This window comes from Sceloporus undulatus, chromosome 5 (genome assembly GCF_019175285.1).
Source record: "Sceloporus undulatus isolate JIND9_A2432 ecotype Alabama chromosome 5, SceUnd_v1.1, whole genome shotgun sequence".
Taxonomy (NCBI): domain Eukaryota; kingdom Metazoa; phylum Chordata; class Lepidosauria; order Squamata; family Phrynosomatidae; genus Sceloporus; species Sceloporus undulatus.
In genome coordinates, this window is record NC_056526.1 from 59929180 (window position 1) to 59946471 (window position 17292).

General features: G+C 40.4%; 1 protein-coding gene across 2 annotated transcripts in view; it reads left to right on the forward strand.

The window, feature by feature from the left end:
* Positions 1–2258: 2258 nt before the first annotated feature.
* The window catches only part of TAFA2 (TAFA chemokine like family member 2), a 155763-nt gene continuing 140729 nt past the window's right edge, over positions 2259–17292 (forward strand). For both annotated transcript variants that reach the window (XR_006104282.1, XM_042470638.1), the window contains exon 1: positions 2259–2561. The gene's annotated coding sequence lies outside the window, so the exon portion shown is untranslated. The remainder of the gene's footprint in view (positions 2562–17292) is intronic.

The following is a 17292-nucleotide window of genomic DNA, read 5'->3' on the forward strand; positions in this document are numbered from 1 at the left end:
TCTAGAAGAGTTTCTTTCTGACGTGAAGGTGCCAGCCACAGATGCTGGTGAAACATCAGGAAGAAACTCTTCTAGAACATGGCCACATAGCCTGAAAAACCCACAAAAAACTATGGATGCTGGCCATGAGAGCCTTTGCTTTCTAATTGTTATTGTTGACTGCCTTCAAGTTGACCCCAACTCAGGAGCCCTCCGATCCTGCCCTGCTCTCCTTAGGCCCTGCAGACTCAGGCGCCTGAGCTCCCTGACTGAGTCTAGCATCTGGGATGCTGTCTTCCTGTCTACTGCCCTCCGCCTTTCCTGCATCATTGTCTTTCCTAGTGAGTCATGCCTTGCCATGACTGGCCAAAGTATGGCAGCCTCATCTTGATCATCTTAGTTTCCAGGAAGATTTCCAGCTTGATCTGTTCAAGGACCCATTTGTTTGCCTTTTTGGCTGTCCATGGGATGCTTGATCCTCTTCTCCTGCCCCAAACTCAAATGAGGTGGTTTTCTTATCTGCTTTCTTCCCTGTCCGGCCCTGACTTCCATTCGTGGTGATGGGGAATATAGCGGCTTGGACATTTCTAACTTTAGGACTGTCTCTCTGTGGCTGATGTGTTTTTGAACACAGAAGGCTAAAGACCATTACAAGCAACAAACTCCAACTCCCAGAATTCCATAGCCTTGAGCCAGAAAAAGATTGAAAGCGGGACCAAACCGGGTTATTTCCCCAGTGTGGATGCAACTTCTTCTTCCCAGCCTTCCGGATCCCTCTTTGCTTAGCTCTGGGTCCTCTCCCAACGCTGGAGGGAGACAGAGGCCGGCTTTTGGAGGAGCATCAGCCGCTTCCCTCCATTGCAGCAGCAGCAGCAGCAGCCAGCCGGCGCTCTCGCTCCTCCAGCCGAAGAAGAAGAGCCCGAAGAAGCCAGGCGCAGGAGAAGGAGGAGGAGGAGGAGGCGAGGCAGGAGGCAGGCAGGCAAGCTGAGCCTCGAAGTGGCCAAGAGGAGCCTCTCCTTCTCAGCGGAGCTGGGCTGCCTGCCGCCCCCCTGAATGGGCTTCTGGCTTCTCAAGGCAGGGGGAAAGCGGGCTCCTTCGCCCGGCGGAGAGGCGTCGAGGAGGCTGCAGCCCGGGAGCTCGGAGGCCGGCAGCGAGGGCTCCCTCGAGGTCATGGCTGCCCTCTGGCTCCCTTCTGGGCTGGCGAAGAAGGAGCCCCCTCAAGACAGAGGGACCCCCGCCTCCTAGAGGGGCGCTCTCCGGCTGACTTTTCCCGCGCGGAGAGAAGGAAAGAAAGAAAGAAAGAAAGAAGGAGAGAGAGAGAGAGAGAGAGAGAAGGAGAAGCAGCCCAGGCCAAGGAGCGGCTCTGGGGGCAGGAGCAGCCAGGGAAAGGAGAGGCCCCGCACCCCCTCGCCGCCGCTTTTGGGGGGCTTTTGTGGAGGCCCTTCTGTGAGGAGAGACCCAGAGGGCTCCCTCTAAGCCCCCCAGAGGCCCCCCTGGCTTGGCTTCAAACCCCCTCCCCCCCCAAACCCAGCCTTTGTCGGCCAGAGAGAGAGAGAGCGCCTGGCTGGACGGAGGAGGAGGAGGGCGCCCCCGGTCTCTTGCCCCTTCGCCTCTTTTCCTGAGGAAGGAAGAGAGAGAGACACAGAGGGAAAAAGAAAGGGAGGAAAAAGGAGGATGGAGGGGAGCCCCAAAGCCTCGCCGCCTCCAGCTGGAAAGAGGCGCCAACTCCGCGGCTGAGATGGAATAACTGGGCGCCAGGACAAAGGGGGACACACGTCGAGACAGGGATTGATTGGCTCCCTCTGCTCTTCCAAGGAAAGCCCTGCAAGGCTGGGAGGCTGAAACTTCTACGTGCGGGGAGTGCTGCTTCTTTTGCTTTCGGACGGATTAGACATCAAGAGAAAGAGAGACCTTTCTTTCTTTCTTTCTTTCCTTCTTTCTTTCTTTCTTCCTCTCCCCTCTTCAACCCCTCCCCCCATGTTTGGTCCGGCTGGGCTTTTGGGGAGCAGGTCCAGCACAGCCTCCTCCTGAACGCCTTCTCCAGGTTCATTCCCCGCCTGAGGAGGAGGAGGAGGAGGAGGAGGAGGAGGAGGAGGCGAAGCAGAAACTTCTTCCCCAAGAAGGCAAAGGCATCTCCAAAGGCATCTGAGGGAGTGGACCCACGTCTAGGAAAGCGCCAGTCTCAAAGGGGCCACAAGACCTCTCGACATCATCATCATCATCATCATCATCATCATCATCATCATCATCATCATCATTATTATTATTATTATTATAATATCCAAATGCGTCTGAGGGAGTAGACTGAAGCCTCGAGGAAAGCTCCTGCTGCCCTTCCTTCCTTCCTTCCATCCAGTCTGGGAAGGGGCTCCGCGATCCCTCTCTGTACTTCCCCCCAGAAGACTGCCTAAATCCACATACACCTCTTGAAAGGTCTCCTCTGATCCCCCTCCTTCCCCTCGATGCTCCTGGAGGCGGATTTGGGATTTGTGAGCGATGCGAGTCCGGTGAGGCTGGAGTTTCCCTCCGGGACCCGAAGGAGGATCGCTGGGCGGCGGTTCCTTGAGGGAGCGGGGCTGCAGGTAAGGGCCCCCCGAGGGCTTCGCGGCCAAGGCTTTGCTTTCGGGGGGAAGGTTGGAGGCGCCTTCCTTCCAGCCCCCAGCAGCCCTCCTGCCTTTCCCCAGGGCAGAGAACTCCCTCCATTCGGGCTCAAGAGGCCCCTTCCCCCAGACTCTTCTTCTGGATTCAGGCTATTACTTTATTCCGGATTTGTAAAGCCGGGGTTACACCCCGTGTCAAACTCTCGTGCAATATCACATCATCCAGGGCGTGCGTGCATGCAGAGCTATATCTATATCCATGTATACATAGTATATGCAGGGCATTTATACATGCAGATTCTGTATGACTATTATATCTATATCCATATGCATATGAATGTATGCATTCTCATATATATATATATATATATATATATATATTCCAGGGCATTCAAGCATGCAGATCCATATCCATATCCATATGAATGTATGCATGCATGTATCCCTATCTGTCTGTCTGTCTGTCTATCTATCTATCTATCTATCTATCTATCTATCATCAGGGCATGCATACATGCAGATTTATATCATATGCATATGAATATATGATGCATGTGTCCAGGGCATGCATGCATGCAGATCTATATCTATATCCATATGCATATGATTGTATGCACACACACACACACACACACACACATATATATCATCCAGGGCATGCATATATGCAGGTCTATATCTATATCCATATGCATATGAATGCATGCATATATATATATATATATATATATATCCCAGAGCATGCATACATGCAGATCTATATCTATATGCATGCATGCACACATATTATATATGTATATATATATGTGTGTGTGTGTGTGTGTGTATATATATGCACATGCATGCATATGGATATAGAGATCTAGATCTAGATCTGGATGTATGCCTGCCCTGGGGATGTGGGTCTGCCTGGGTGTTTGACAAGGACTATCTGTGATTTGAGCAAAGAAGAGCCCAGTTCATCCACTCGTTGGTTTATTCCTCTTCTTCTCCTGGGCGAAATAAGGAAGGGATGAAGCTTTGCCAGAGATGGAGGGAGAGAGAAGTTCTAGAGGAACCAGGCTTCAGTAGTTCAGGGTATAACCAAGACCAGTTCATATTCACTAGTGCTGTTCTTGAACACTATGGAACCTGAGGGGGTGACAAGAGCCCATGTTCCCCATTCCAGGAGAGCGGATGGCTGAAAAGAACACTGTAGTCCTCAGTTTTTTTGGGGGTTTTCTGTGTGTGTTGTGAACTGGGAAATTTCGTTCTGGGTCAGTTAAGAAAGACATCCTGGGTGTTGTTGAGGTGCACCTGGATGTTTGTTCTTGAAAGGGTTCCTTTCCCCCTTCAGGAGAGACACCAGTAAAGCTAGTGGTGATACACAGCCTGCGCTCCCCATCTGTACCCCATTTCCAGAGGATTTCTACTTGCTTTGCCAGGCTGTTTTTTTAAAAAATGACCGTATTTGTAGGAATGTATTGAGAATTGAGGAACATCTGTTTTCCAAAAGCTCTGTGGTGACCTGGCTGGAGTGTGATTTGACTGGCTAAAAAGAAGCCCCTCTCAAGTTTCTATTTTAAGCAGCAGCAATGTCCAGAAATATTAGTTGTGTCTTTAAAATGGAATATTGGCATTTTCTCCAAATCAGAAGGCGTCTTGGTTATCCGTGTGACACTAGATTTGTATTAACTTGCCCCCTTCGTGATCTAGTGCGGATCAATGGGATGTGTCAAGCCTCTTCGTTGAAATCCTGACACTCTGCTGCTTCTTATTATTGTAATCCTCTCTCTGGCCCCCTCCCAGCAGATCTGCAGGAGGAGATGCAGGGCCATCTCAGAGAGACTAGTATTGATTTCTTTTCCTAACTCCTTTCATAAAGGGCAAGGCTGGAAACTTCCAATATCCTGTGATTTTTTAAAATTTGATTTGGAGACTTGTCATTTTATTGTATAACCTGGGGGAAAAGTTCAAGAGTGGCAAAATTGTTTTACAAACCTTTGGGGTGGGGTGAGAGAAAGAGCTTTTATAAAGTCTGGGGTTTATGACTTCTTTTATTTCTGTGTAAATACAGTACTCTTCAAAGTTGTGCCTTATAAAATCCGTGCCCCTTCTCTTACACATCTGTGTTGCTTCCTCCCGTTTACTATACATGAGATGAATGCGGATATCCTTTATGCCTGAGTTACCATTCTGTATTCAAGAGTGAGAGCTTCTCTGTATCAGTGCCTTCCTTTTCAGAGACCTTCACAAAAGCAAGAGTTGTGAAACACCTGCTTCATTTCATATATAGCATAGCTATGGACACTACTAATGGAAATCATAGGGCAGCTATTTTCAGTACACTAAGAGCCAGTGTGGTGCAATGGTTTCAGTTTTGGACGCCCACTTGGCCATGGAATCTCCCTGGGTGACCTTGGGCAAGTCATCGGACATTATCAGACAAGGGAAATGGGAAGTATAATCCAATGGCAATCCAAACGCAATCATGGGGTTTCACGTTATTGCATGAGAGGTGATCACATGCAATTTTGGGCAACGACAAGTTATTTTCAGGCAATGGGAAGTCAGTTCGAACACAATTCAAATTCACGTAAATTCGCTGAACTAGTGAATTCACATAAATGTGTTCTGTCCCCACTTTCTTTTCATTCAAAATTAAGAGAAATTCCTCCTGTGTGATAAACTCCACAGCCTCTCAAACCCAGAGGAAGGCAAAGGCAAAACCTGCTCTGAACAAATCTTGTCAAGAAAATCCCATAATAGGTTTTCCTTAGGGTTGCCATAAGTCAGAAATGACTAGAAGGCACATAACAACACAGAGATGCATAGTTAGTTGTCTTGCTTTCTCTTTTGTGTATATATTGCCCATCCTTTGTTACAGTTTAAAACTGCTTGGAGCACTTTTGTCTGAGTTCAGCATGTAGTTGCAAGACTCTTTGCTCCCTACAATTAACACAACACTAAAAAAAACCCCTTCCTATAAACCTGATAATAATTGGTAAAGACTTCTTTCCCTGACTCCTTATTTGCCTTGATGTATGCATCAATCACAACCAGGCAAGCTGGAAAAGTATTCCAGGGTCTTAAGATCTTGCAGCATAAGGTTCATTTAAATGACCTGGGCTCACACTTTTATCAATTGGCTTTGGGCACTGATATTTGAAATGTGATCAGCTTTGGAAACTGCTTTGTTAGTCAATACAAACTAAACCAAAACATCATATGCTGGCACCAAAATTTCCCACATTGTTATTTGGAATTAAGGGATTTCAACAGAGCATATTTTCATGTTTATATATTAGCTACCAGAATATTTTTGGAGCATCAGAATAAACTAACAAGACTGCCATACCCTAGTCAAGTAAGCAACAGTCTTTGTTTAAAAAAAAAAATACAGAAATTTACACTTCTTGACATGCACAGCTATCTATTTTGCAGCTATCTGTTTGCAGAGTAACAGCGGTTAGAGAATGTAAAGCTTTCCTTTTTGTTGCAAAGATGAGTGATGTTCAAATACATATTAGTAGTTTTTCTTCATAGTAAATTGCTTGATTTGTAAACGTAACATTTTGCAATTGTGTGCATGTAAACTATCTCTGTATCAAGCTGAGTTCCTAACTAAATCCTTATTAGAACTGGATTGCAAGTCACAAAGTAGTAGTACAGTATTCTGTACAGTTGTGTGAGTGAACACAGGGTGGTTGCTGGAAAATATGACTGATACGATCATATCTATCTGAAAGTACTATATTTAGATTCCTTTGACAGCATAATTTACCAAGAAGTTCCTCTGCTCCAGCCCCAATAAAATGAATGGGAATTATGCAAGAACATCTCATAGACTGTAGGTGTGATAGTTTAATCTGAGGTGTGGTATATTGTTACTTCATGTTTCATCTGAAAAAATATGGGATTTTAGCAGTATATCAAGGAAGACAAAGTCCAGCAGATAGGTGGCTGGTGTTGCAAATTACAAGGGCAGATACAGATAAGTACTGTACTGCATTAGAGATCCACTTGATTTATTCAAAAGCAGTCTGGATTGGGAAGATTCATTTAAACTAATGAAGGTTTATGTTCATAAAGAATTTTCTCCAGGCTGCATGGCTCTCATTAATAGCTGAAAAATTTATAATTTAATCATACTTGGATCTGAAACTGCCTTATATTTAGTGAATACAGTGGTCTATCTTAGTATCGTCCAGCCTAGTGGTCAGCTGATTTTTTTCATGGAATCACTGAAGTTCATGGAAAACCAATTGTCTAGGAACTGCTATCTGTTTCTTATGGAGCACTTTTGGAAAAAAACAGTGTCTAAATTCAAAACTATGTACATTGTCATCCCCCACCATAATATTTGACTACCATAATATCATCTATATTTAATACTATGAATTTGTCTAGGTATTTTGAAAGGATAACATCAGCTAGAGATCATATTGTTCTCGGTAGATACTGTGATCTCCTCATTTCTGGTAATCATAAGGATAAAAACCTTAACACGAAAGAGAAGAAACTGAGTCATTCACTATTAATGTACAGGCATCCAGTTGTTTAGAAACCTGTTTCAAGCAAAAGGACTGTTAATAAATGAAATTGGTGTTCACGTTAGCACCAGCATTTTATTGAAATACTAAATTGGAAAACATTTCATTATCTCCTTTGGATTCAATGCGACTTACTTTCAGGTAAGTGTGTGAGATCAGAGCCAGATGATTGCTTGTTCACTGAGATTTTAAACAGAAACAGAAAAGTTTATTGAGAACAATTCATAGAATCATAGAGCTGGAAGATACCACAAGGGCCATCCTGTCCAACCTCCTGCCATGCAGGAACTCAAGGTACCCCTTACAGATGGCCATCCAGCCTCTGCTTAAAGACCTCCAATGAAGGAGACTCCATTACACTCTGAATGTTACACTGTCAAACGGCTCTTACTTACTGTAAGGTTCTCCTAATGTTGAGGTGGAATCTCTTTTCCTGTAACTTGCATCCATTGTTCCGGGTCCTATTCTCTATATCTTCAGATGTAGAACAGACTATTTCTTCTAATGTAAATGAGTAAATAGTGGAAATAGTGTATCTTCCAAAAATTCCAGCATTATGTTATGTGCATCTGATACAAGTGTAGCATCCTCTGAAGAATGGAGGGAGAAAGAAGAAAGAAAGTGTGCATGTGTGAAAGAATACCTAATTTAAGAATAGAAAAGTTTGCTTCTTGTATATCTTCTCTAATTTAAATGTAATCTAAAAGTACAAAGCTGTATTTTCATGCACAGTTGTTTGAAATAGTTTGTTCAACACAGCATTGCTTTGATAATGCATATCTTTCAGTGAAACAACTCCTGAGTTCCTTTTGCATAGAACAAAATGGTGTAGCAAATAAGATGCTAGGAAACTACAGGCTAGTCAGTCTGATCTCAATACCAATAAAAATATTAAACAGATTATACCGGAATCTGTTTGCAAATATCTTGATGACAATTCAGTGATATGTAGCAGCCAGCGTGGGTTTGTCAAGAGCAACTCCTGTCAATTTAATAATAATAATAATAATAATAATAATAATAATATATTTATTTATTTATTTATTTATTTATTTGTATCCCTCCTCTCCCTATTGGAGGATCGAGGTGGGTAACAGCAAATTTACCTTATATCTTTATTTTTAATTATGTCACTAGTTTAGTATATGGTGGAAATGTTCTATATACAGTAGATGTCATTTATCTGGATTTCAGCAAAGCATTTGATAAGCCCCCCCCATAATATTTTGATTAGCAAACTGTCTAAATTTGAGGTGGAAGCACCATTAGATTGATCCATAACTGGTTGGAAAACAGTGCTCATAGGGTTATCATCAATTACTCTTCTTCAGAATGGAAGGACATCTCAGGTGGAGTGGGGCAGGGTTCTGTCCAGGAGCTGACACTCTTCAGCTAGCTCTGGGGAAAGTGCACCATGCCTCTAAGCTGGAGAGAAGCCGGCTGGTGTGCAATTGCTGGTCTGGCTTTTATCCCACGTAAGGGTGTGGCACATCTAAACACCATGCCTCCAAGCCAGCCCCATGCAGGCCTAAATGGGCTTTCTGTTCAGCCCCATAGACAAGTTAGAGCAAGTTCAGAGAAGAGCAATGTGTATGGTAACAGGAATGGAGAACAAAACATATACAGAGAGGTTGAAGGAGCTAGGCATGTTAAGCTTGGTGAAAAGAAGACTAAAGGGTTATATGATTGCACTCTTCAAATACTTCAAGGGCTGCCACAAAGAGAAGGGTGATGGCTTGTTCTCTGCTGCCTTAGAGGATAGAACTAGGTCTAATAGTTTTCAGTTACAGTAGGGTAAATTTTGACTAAACATTAGAAGGAACTTCTTGATAGTGAGAGCTGTTTGGCCATAGAACCAGTTTCCCTGAGAGGTGGTGGAATCTTCTCTGGACATATTCAAATATAGGCTGGACTGCTACTTGCTGTTGATGCTCTATCAGAAGATTCTGCATTGAACAGGGGGTTTGACCTGATAGCTGTAGTGAGCTTCTTCTAGCTCTATGATTCTGTGATTAGTTAAAATGCCTTGTAAAAATAATCCTTGGAATAAAATATATATAAACACAATTTCTTAATGTTGCTATTCCTGTTTCAGTCCTAACCAAACTATAGAGTGCAAGCTTCACTGGGTCTTTATTCTTTGTATACATTAACAGGTAGTGTTATTCAGTGATCATTATATTTCAAAAATAGTACAAGTGCAGTACAAATATTAACAAGCTTAGAAAAGTGAAGGCCAGTCAGTATTCTTGTAAAATGAATTAAGGATTATAGGGCAGTAAATAGTATATTGTCAAATAAATTTTTTTGTTTAAGCATTATGATCAATTTATGACTGCAGACAATATGGTATGAAACATTTAAAAAATACCCGAAAATTTACAGAAATAGATGTTTCAAGAAATATATAAGGCATGCTTGCAATATATAGAGAATATAAGCATATTTTGAGAAAACAATATATTAATAAGCAAAACCATTATTGTCTGATAATCTGGTGACAGATGAGATCACTCATACTCTAGTGTCTAGCCATCTTTTTGAAGATTGACTCAGCTGATGGTAGATATAGCATACAGTAATTTTTCTGCTCTAATTCTGCAGTTAACAGTCTCCATCCCAACTTCTGATAAAAAGCAATGTACTGACAGTTGCTTATAAAGAGGGAGTGCAAAATAATCATGTCAGCCCCAAGTACTCATCTAGGACTGTAGTGTAAAGCATTTCACTCTCACAATAAGAGATTTCAATCAGGTTTTATGCTATTTCTTTCATACAGTGTATTTGAAAAAATACTTTACTGAGAGAGGGAGAGATAGATGAAATAACAAGATACTGCTTTGCTTCATTGTGAGGATTGTACGTAGTGTATGTGACTAAAATGGAGACAAGCAGGCAAGAAAGTATTGCACTCACTGCAACTGTAGCTTGAGATGAAATATAACATTGTATGTAGAATTTTTTTATGGAATTGGTTCTCTGGATCTTGTAAAAGGGGAAGATCTTTTGCATGACAATTGTGACTATTCATAGAAGGAAAATTTTTTAGAGTGCATGTTTTCATCCGCATTGAAGTACAAACCTAATTATGTATATATGTCCGAGGGGAAGATTCAGATCTATGGTTTTCAAACTGTACTAATTCTCTGTTAAAAACAGAAGAAAAGTAACAGTCAACCTAAATGTCAGCCTCTTACTCCTAATGGCTATATAATCTTGGACAAACATTGAAATCAGAAACATTGAGAAAGGTGAATCAGAGCAAGTAAAACTTGTTTTGAACTGGATCGTTTTGGTGCAAGTTATTAAATAAATACAGTAACTGGAAATAACTGGTCAAATGTATGTATTCTGCAAATTGGCAAATGTTTGGGAGAATACAGTGGGACTTAAATATTTGTGGGGCAGGAAAATTAAGAATGACAGATGTTTCCAGGACTAGAAGGGCCAAAAATTTTATTGTTTGTCACCTTTTGGTTATAGCTGTATAATTAATATTTGACCAGAGGACATCTTTAGCTGGGTTATGGTTTTGGAAGAATCATTCAACAGCTGCCTGCTAAAGAACATAGTCTCTGTTTCAATGAAATGCATAGCAGTGTTCAGGAGTTAGAGGCAGTTCTTGCTGAACTAACCAAAGTTTTGCTCTAGCATAGTACACTGGCCATGTGTTTAAAACATTATAATAGTGCATCAAAGCAAACTTTTTTTTATAATTTAAAGTGTTTGTATCCTACCCACTCAAGAAAATTCTTAAAGTGGTATATAAAAATTTAAGCCTAATAACAAACTGTCAAAAAAATCAAAACAAACCCCCTAGATATTAAAAATAAAGCAGAGCTACAGCTCCCAGTACATCTGAAGTTTAGTGTCAATAAATTCATCTCACAAGACTATTTGCTTGGTACCTAGGTGACAGCAAAGTGTGCACCTGCAAGAACAACCGGAAAGGGAATTCTGTAAATGAGGCCCTGTTGGGTTTTAAAGCTTCTATCCCACCACTAGGGCCACTAGATGTGGGTTTTCCACCCTTTATGTGAGGGTTCCATCCTTTCTTTCACCACTGTATACAAAGAATGTGGGGGGTTCCACTCAGACCATCACACCTGTGCCACCAACCATGGAAATTCCTCTCTGGCAGTCCCACTGTAGCCAAATGTGGGAGTCTTTATTCTTAATGCATCAAATGTGAAGCCTTCCATAGTGTTCACTGCAAGCAGATTGAGTTCTCTGTCACGAAGTACAGAGATCACTTTATATGAACTCTTTGCATTGTACATTTCTTGTTATTTGTGGTGTAGTCAGGATTGACTTATGTCAGACATATGAAGGACAGAATTCCAAGAACCCTAGTTATTAACAGCCCCACTCAAGTTTTGCAAACTCAGGGCTATGGCTTTCATCCTTGAGTCAATCCATCTGTATTGTGGTCTTCTGCTTCTTGTTGACTTCCATTTTACCAAGCATCAGTGGCCTCACTAAGGAAGCTGTGGAGTGTGCGGTATGCACTGGGTGACACCTAGAAGAATGGTGATACCTTGTTGGCCCTACCTCAGTGCCACTGCCTCATGAGGAGAATGAGCATGCTGCCAGCAGAAGCCTCAGCCCTGCATCAGAAGCCCAACCCCAGGAAGCCCTACCCCTGCACCTGATGATACGAGAGGCAGCGACGCCACTGCCATGCATTATTGTCTTTTCCAATGAGTCATATTATCTCAAGATACATCCAAAGTATGATAGCTACAAGATAGGCATTTTGACTTCTAGCGAGAATTCAGGCTTGATTTCTTTTTGGGCCATTGATTTGTTTTTTTGCCGTTCCATAGTATCCAGCATCTACTTCAAATGAGCTGCTAGTCTTCCTGTCAGCTTTCTCCACTATCTTGCTTTTACATCCAAAGGTAGAAATCAGAAATACTAGGATATGGATGATTCTTGTATTCAGTAATATAACTTTAGATTCGACAGCTGGTAACTACTTTGTAACCAAACGTCTCTCAGTAAGAATTGAGTTCTGATGGCTATTTCATAATTCTAGGTTATCTGGTAAGATTGCCTTATCAAGTGGTAAGTGCATATATTGTATGTGATGTTAGCCACAGTAGCAACAGAAGTAGCAACTTTTGTCTGTAAATCTAGTAACATACCTACCAGCTCATGAATACTGATTAACAACTATCAGTCTATCAGTCATAGACTAAAAATATTACAAGGTTGGTGCCAGGCAATATTAATCATTATGCTCACTATGCTAAAGTGGGGGCCCTGTTAAATTAGGTGAAGAACAATTTTTAGTTTCTTGCTATTTATACTGCTTAATTTGATTTCAGGGTATGACTGTTCCAAAAAGGGCTCTGCTGTACAGCTTTGGCTTGATACAATCTGCATTGAAGCTTGTCTCATCTAACAAAGAGGGGAATCTTTGAAGAAATGTAGAATATGCTTCCATGGTGTTTGTTAACTCTAACCAGTTGTGATTAGGAATGGTTGTTTCTAGACACTGCTGTGGGAGGAAGAGTGGAGTTACAGATACTTTCTACATTGTTAACAAATGCATACATAAGAGCAGCTGTGGTTCAGTTCAGTGGGGAATGGGACATTGTATCTAAAGATACTGAAGAATCAGATGTGAAAACCTGATGTCTAAAATTTTTCAGATGGCAGAGGAATTGTTACTCACTGGTGTAATGGAATGTACTAATATGATCAAATGCTCTTGGAATGTTGGGAAAGTGTAGTGTCCTCAAAACACTGCCTTTATGGGGGAAATATGTGTCACATATTGGGCAAGAAGCTATGCCACCCTAGGAACATACGGCATCTCACTGAGAGTTCCTCTGAAGTTTTCAGCAGACATTGCCTATTCTTTTGCAGTGATAAATGTTGGAAAGTTGCTTAAAAACAACTTATTATCAACTTCAAGAATTTTCTTCTTACTTGTTTGGAATCATAGGATAAAAATAAATGCTTCACCTACTTTTCTTTTTTAAAATAGGGAATTTAAGCAAAATCTTGAAAAATTTCTAGTATTTGATAGAGCAGCTGGAAAGACACTAAAAAGCTCTCCTTGAAATCAAATTTGTGATCTGGCTTTGCCTGTGTTAATTTTCTTATGGGAACTATCTTAAACATCAAAACTTTTAAAAAGTAGCACATATTTTCTCATCCATCACTCTTCATTTCATAGAAATGAAAATGCCTTACATCTATTAATGAACTGATATAGCCCTAAAAATAGAGTTATGGAGAAAGAAATAATTGCAAATTACCCTCAACATATTTTACAATAAGATTATATTACTTCATATTATGAATATAATCTGTATGTAAAATATGTTGAGGGTAATTTGCAATTATTTCTTTCTTCATAACTCTATTTTTGGGGCTATATCTGTTCATTAATAAATGTAAGGCCTTTTCATATCTATGAATGTCAGTGCAAGAAGGTAAACTATACATAGCTTTATGCCGAAATCTCTGTCTGGTAGGTCATGAATTCAATGTAAATTCTGTACCTACAGAAGTGATCCAAGTGAATGGGTTGTTTTTCTTATTTGGTATCTCTCCTTGAACAAAACTCAATGTAGAAAAATATCAGAGGGACAGAGGAAGATCAATCGTGTCTTACTTCTGTAATGGAGAGAACATATAGGATGGCATTGTGCAGTCCAAAGTAATAATTTTTCAGTTCCAATGCTTTCACTGTGGAAGAATTTCACTGTAGCAGTGTAAGTCTTCAACTGAAATTAAGAAGGCTTAAACATTTTAAACTTAGCTGGAGATGCCTGCACTCGTCTTACTTTTTCTTACTTTTTAAAAAAAGTAAATACAGTCGGTCCTTCTTATACACGGATTTTTTTATACACGGATTCAAGCATCCAGGGTTTGAAAACGTTAAAAAAAGTATAAATTTCAAATATCAAACCTTGATTTTCCATTTTTTATAAGGGACACCATTTTTCTATGCCATTATATTTAATGGGACTTGAGCATCCACGGATTTTGTTATCTACGGAGGATCTTGGAACTAAACCCCAGCATATAACAAGGTTCCACTGTTCATTGGGTGCTTGTTATCTGCTGGGGTTTGGTTCCAGGATGCATGACTGAATGAAATATTTATCCCCTTTGGATACCAAAATCTATGCATGCTCATGTCCCATTACCAATAGCAAAAGCAAATACATTTCTATATTCCTTACCGATGTACTAAGCAGTTTACAAAGTGTAAGCTAATAGCCCCCAACAAGCAGGGCACTTATTTTGCCAACCTATAGAAGGATGCCAGGCTGACCCGACCCAGAGCCCCTGGCTGGTATTGAACTCACAATCTTGATTTATGGAGCCCTGGGGCACAGTGGTTAAATGGCTGTACTGCAGCCACTCACTCGACCAGTGCTCCATAATTACAATGACAGAAAAATGGTGTACCTTATATAAAATAGAAAATCAAGGTTTGCTATTTGGAATTTATACTTTTTCTCAGTCTTTTTAAAATGTGGATGCTTGAATCCATGGATAAAGAATCCATGGATAAGGAGGGCTGACTGTACTATTGCTATTGCTATATTTAATACTGTGTTACAAAAAAAAATCTTACAGAGATTATATTGACTAATTTCTACATGTTGCTTTTAGGGTTGGCATGTATGTCAGTAAAGAATCATATCTGATAATGCTTAGCTTTTTGACTTTTATTTTTACTTGCTTCTCTGTAAAGTCAAAGTTTTCAATTCTCCTTCAATTTTAGCCCTGAAGGGGATGAAAGAAGCAGAAAACCTGCTCAGATGGCCTAAATCTGTCAAGAGGAAAGGATTTTTAGACCAGTGCAAAAGCATATGAGGCTCTCCATAAATGTCTCCCTGTGAATTCTGTATGGATAAAGCTGTGTAAATTTGGACAGGATGATACTGGCTCAGAAAGGAGATGAAGAACTATTCTTTAGCCTTTTCTCCTTTTGCAAGCTTTGTAGCAGTAATTCATGCTACTGTTGCTCTCCAGATGCTAGGCATTGTGAAAACTGCAGAATTATGTACAACGCTCTATATTTACCATCATTTCCTCTAACCTTAAGATGACCATATTTTCCCCACTTACTTTAACAGTCCAAATTGATTTGTGTTTGAATGAATAAATTTGCCATTAAAATATTAGTAACTGTAGTAGCAATTTTCTCACCAGCATATAATGTTGTTGTTGTTGTTGTTGTTGTTATTATTATTATTATTTTAAAAAAGAGAGCCTTTAATCTGTAAAAGGTCTTAAGGTTTTGGAAAAAGTAAGCTAAGCACATTAGTATTTTAGAGGAAGTTAGTGGGATACAGATGTAATACATTTTCACATATTTTTCCTCTTTGGTCAGATGCTTGTCTTGCTGAGACACTATATTGAAAAAAATGCCAACTGTTGATATATATTTTCGAATCTTTAATCCATCAAATATTTTTCATGATGATGCACTGCTGTTCTTCACAGTGTTTGCACACATTTCCTCACTGCCATCCTTTGAGGAATTCTACACTGAAAGTTAATCACATAACCCTTAGGGGCTATCTAGTAAACTTTATAACTGACTGTCACACAGAGGCTCTATCATCATGAAAAATATTTGATGGATTAAAGATTCGAAAATAGATTATTAAAGTCAATGCATGCTAATACTGTTATATCAATACTGCATATCTATAGCATTGTCAATATTATCATCATACTACACTGCATAATTCAATAAATTATGCACTTATTTGATATAGTGTGTCAATATTTTTATGTCCTCTGTGCTACATTGGCAATTAACAGTACAGCCCCATGCATGTTTATTTAGAAGCAAGTCCCTCTGTGCTGAGCAAGGCTTACTTCCAGATAAGAACCCACAACAAATTGAATAAAGTCCTGTGAGCTGCATGTGCTCCCACTACCTTTAACATTCTTTAAGAATAAACTAAAGCTTTGTTAAGACTTGAAATACTGCTACACTTTCTAGAGGTCATGGCTAGCAATTTTGTCATGTCTTTTACCCCCAACTCCTGCGATGTTTTAGCCCTAGGGAAAGACTTCCCCATCCAAAAAGGAGTTTCTTGCAGTTTATTTCCTCTTTTGGAAAAAAGATTCTCCATTGCTTAAAAGCCTAGGGCCCATAGAAGGTGCAGAGGAGCTTTAATATATATATATTTAAAATGGAAACATAGCAGTACCTTCCAAGGACCAGCGAGATGTTTGTGCAGTCCCTAGAACTCTAGTCTATGATACTGTTCCCTAAATAGAAAAAGTATCTTTTGCTTCTGGCTATTGTTCTGTCTGTTTGAGATTAAAAACATGTTACTTTCTATCACTGAGTGTAATGTGTGATTATATCTACATTCATTCTTGTGACTGGCTATATGTAAAATAGGAGCTGTTCCTGCTGGCTGGTATTACTCTTGTAGTCCCTCTCCTCCTGGTAAATAAGAAAAGATGACAGCAGCTGAGAGTAGAAACTGATGCTCCATGATGATTTGATTCCTATCTGGGACTCCAGGGATGCTGGGTGTGTCTGTCATTTATATTTTCTAGTTGTGTGTTTTCCTATCTCCTGTTTCACTATTTCAGCTGGGCACACAGTAGATAAAGTTTGTTTAGTGGCAGATCTTTGGTACTGATGAGTATAGCATTTGCTTTACCTTCTGTAATAATCAAAGAGAGTATGTATACAGAAAGGGAAAGAGCCTAAATACTCTAATGATACCAGATCCTGTCTCATCTTGGAAGCTAAACTAGCTCAGCCCACGTTATTACTTTGATGAGAAACCGCCAACGAATATAAAATGCTCTATGCTATATTTCAGAGGAAGGAAGTGGCAAAACTACCTATAAGTATTATTTTCTTAAGAAAGTGCTCCGAATTTCATGGGAACTCCATAATGGGAGCTCTGTTAGCACATTGAATGGGACATGGCAACAAAGCACCATTCAGGTCACTGTTAAACATGATAGGGTCTGCAATGGGGGCATTAGTGTGTTGAGCTGACGTGCATGTACAGGTCTTCATCCTCATTTTAGCACTACATACAGTCAGGTGAATGTATCATCAAACCTTGGAAGATCGGCATGCACATTGATAGGACTTGCCCCAGTGCATTTTTTTTTAAAAAACCCTACCAATTTGGGTTAACCATATGCCCATGTTTGAAGCATACAGTCCC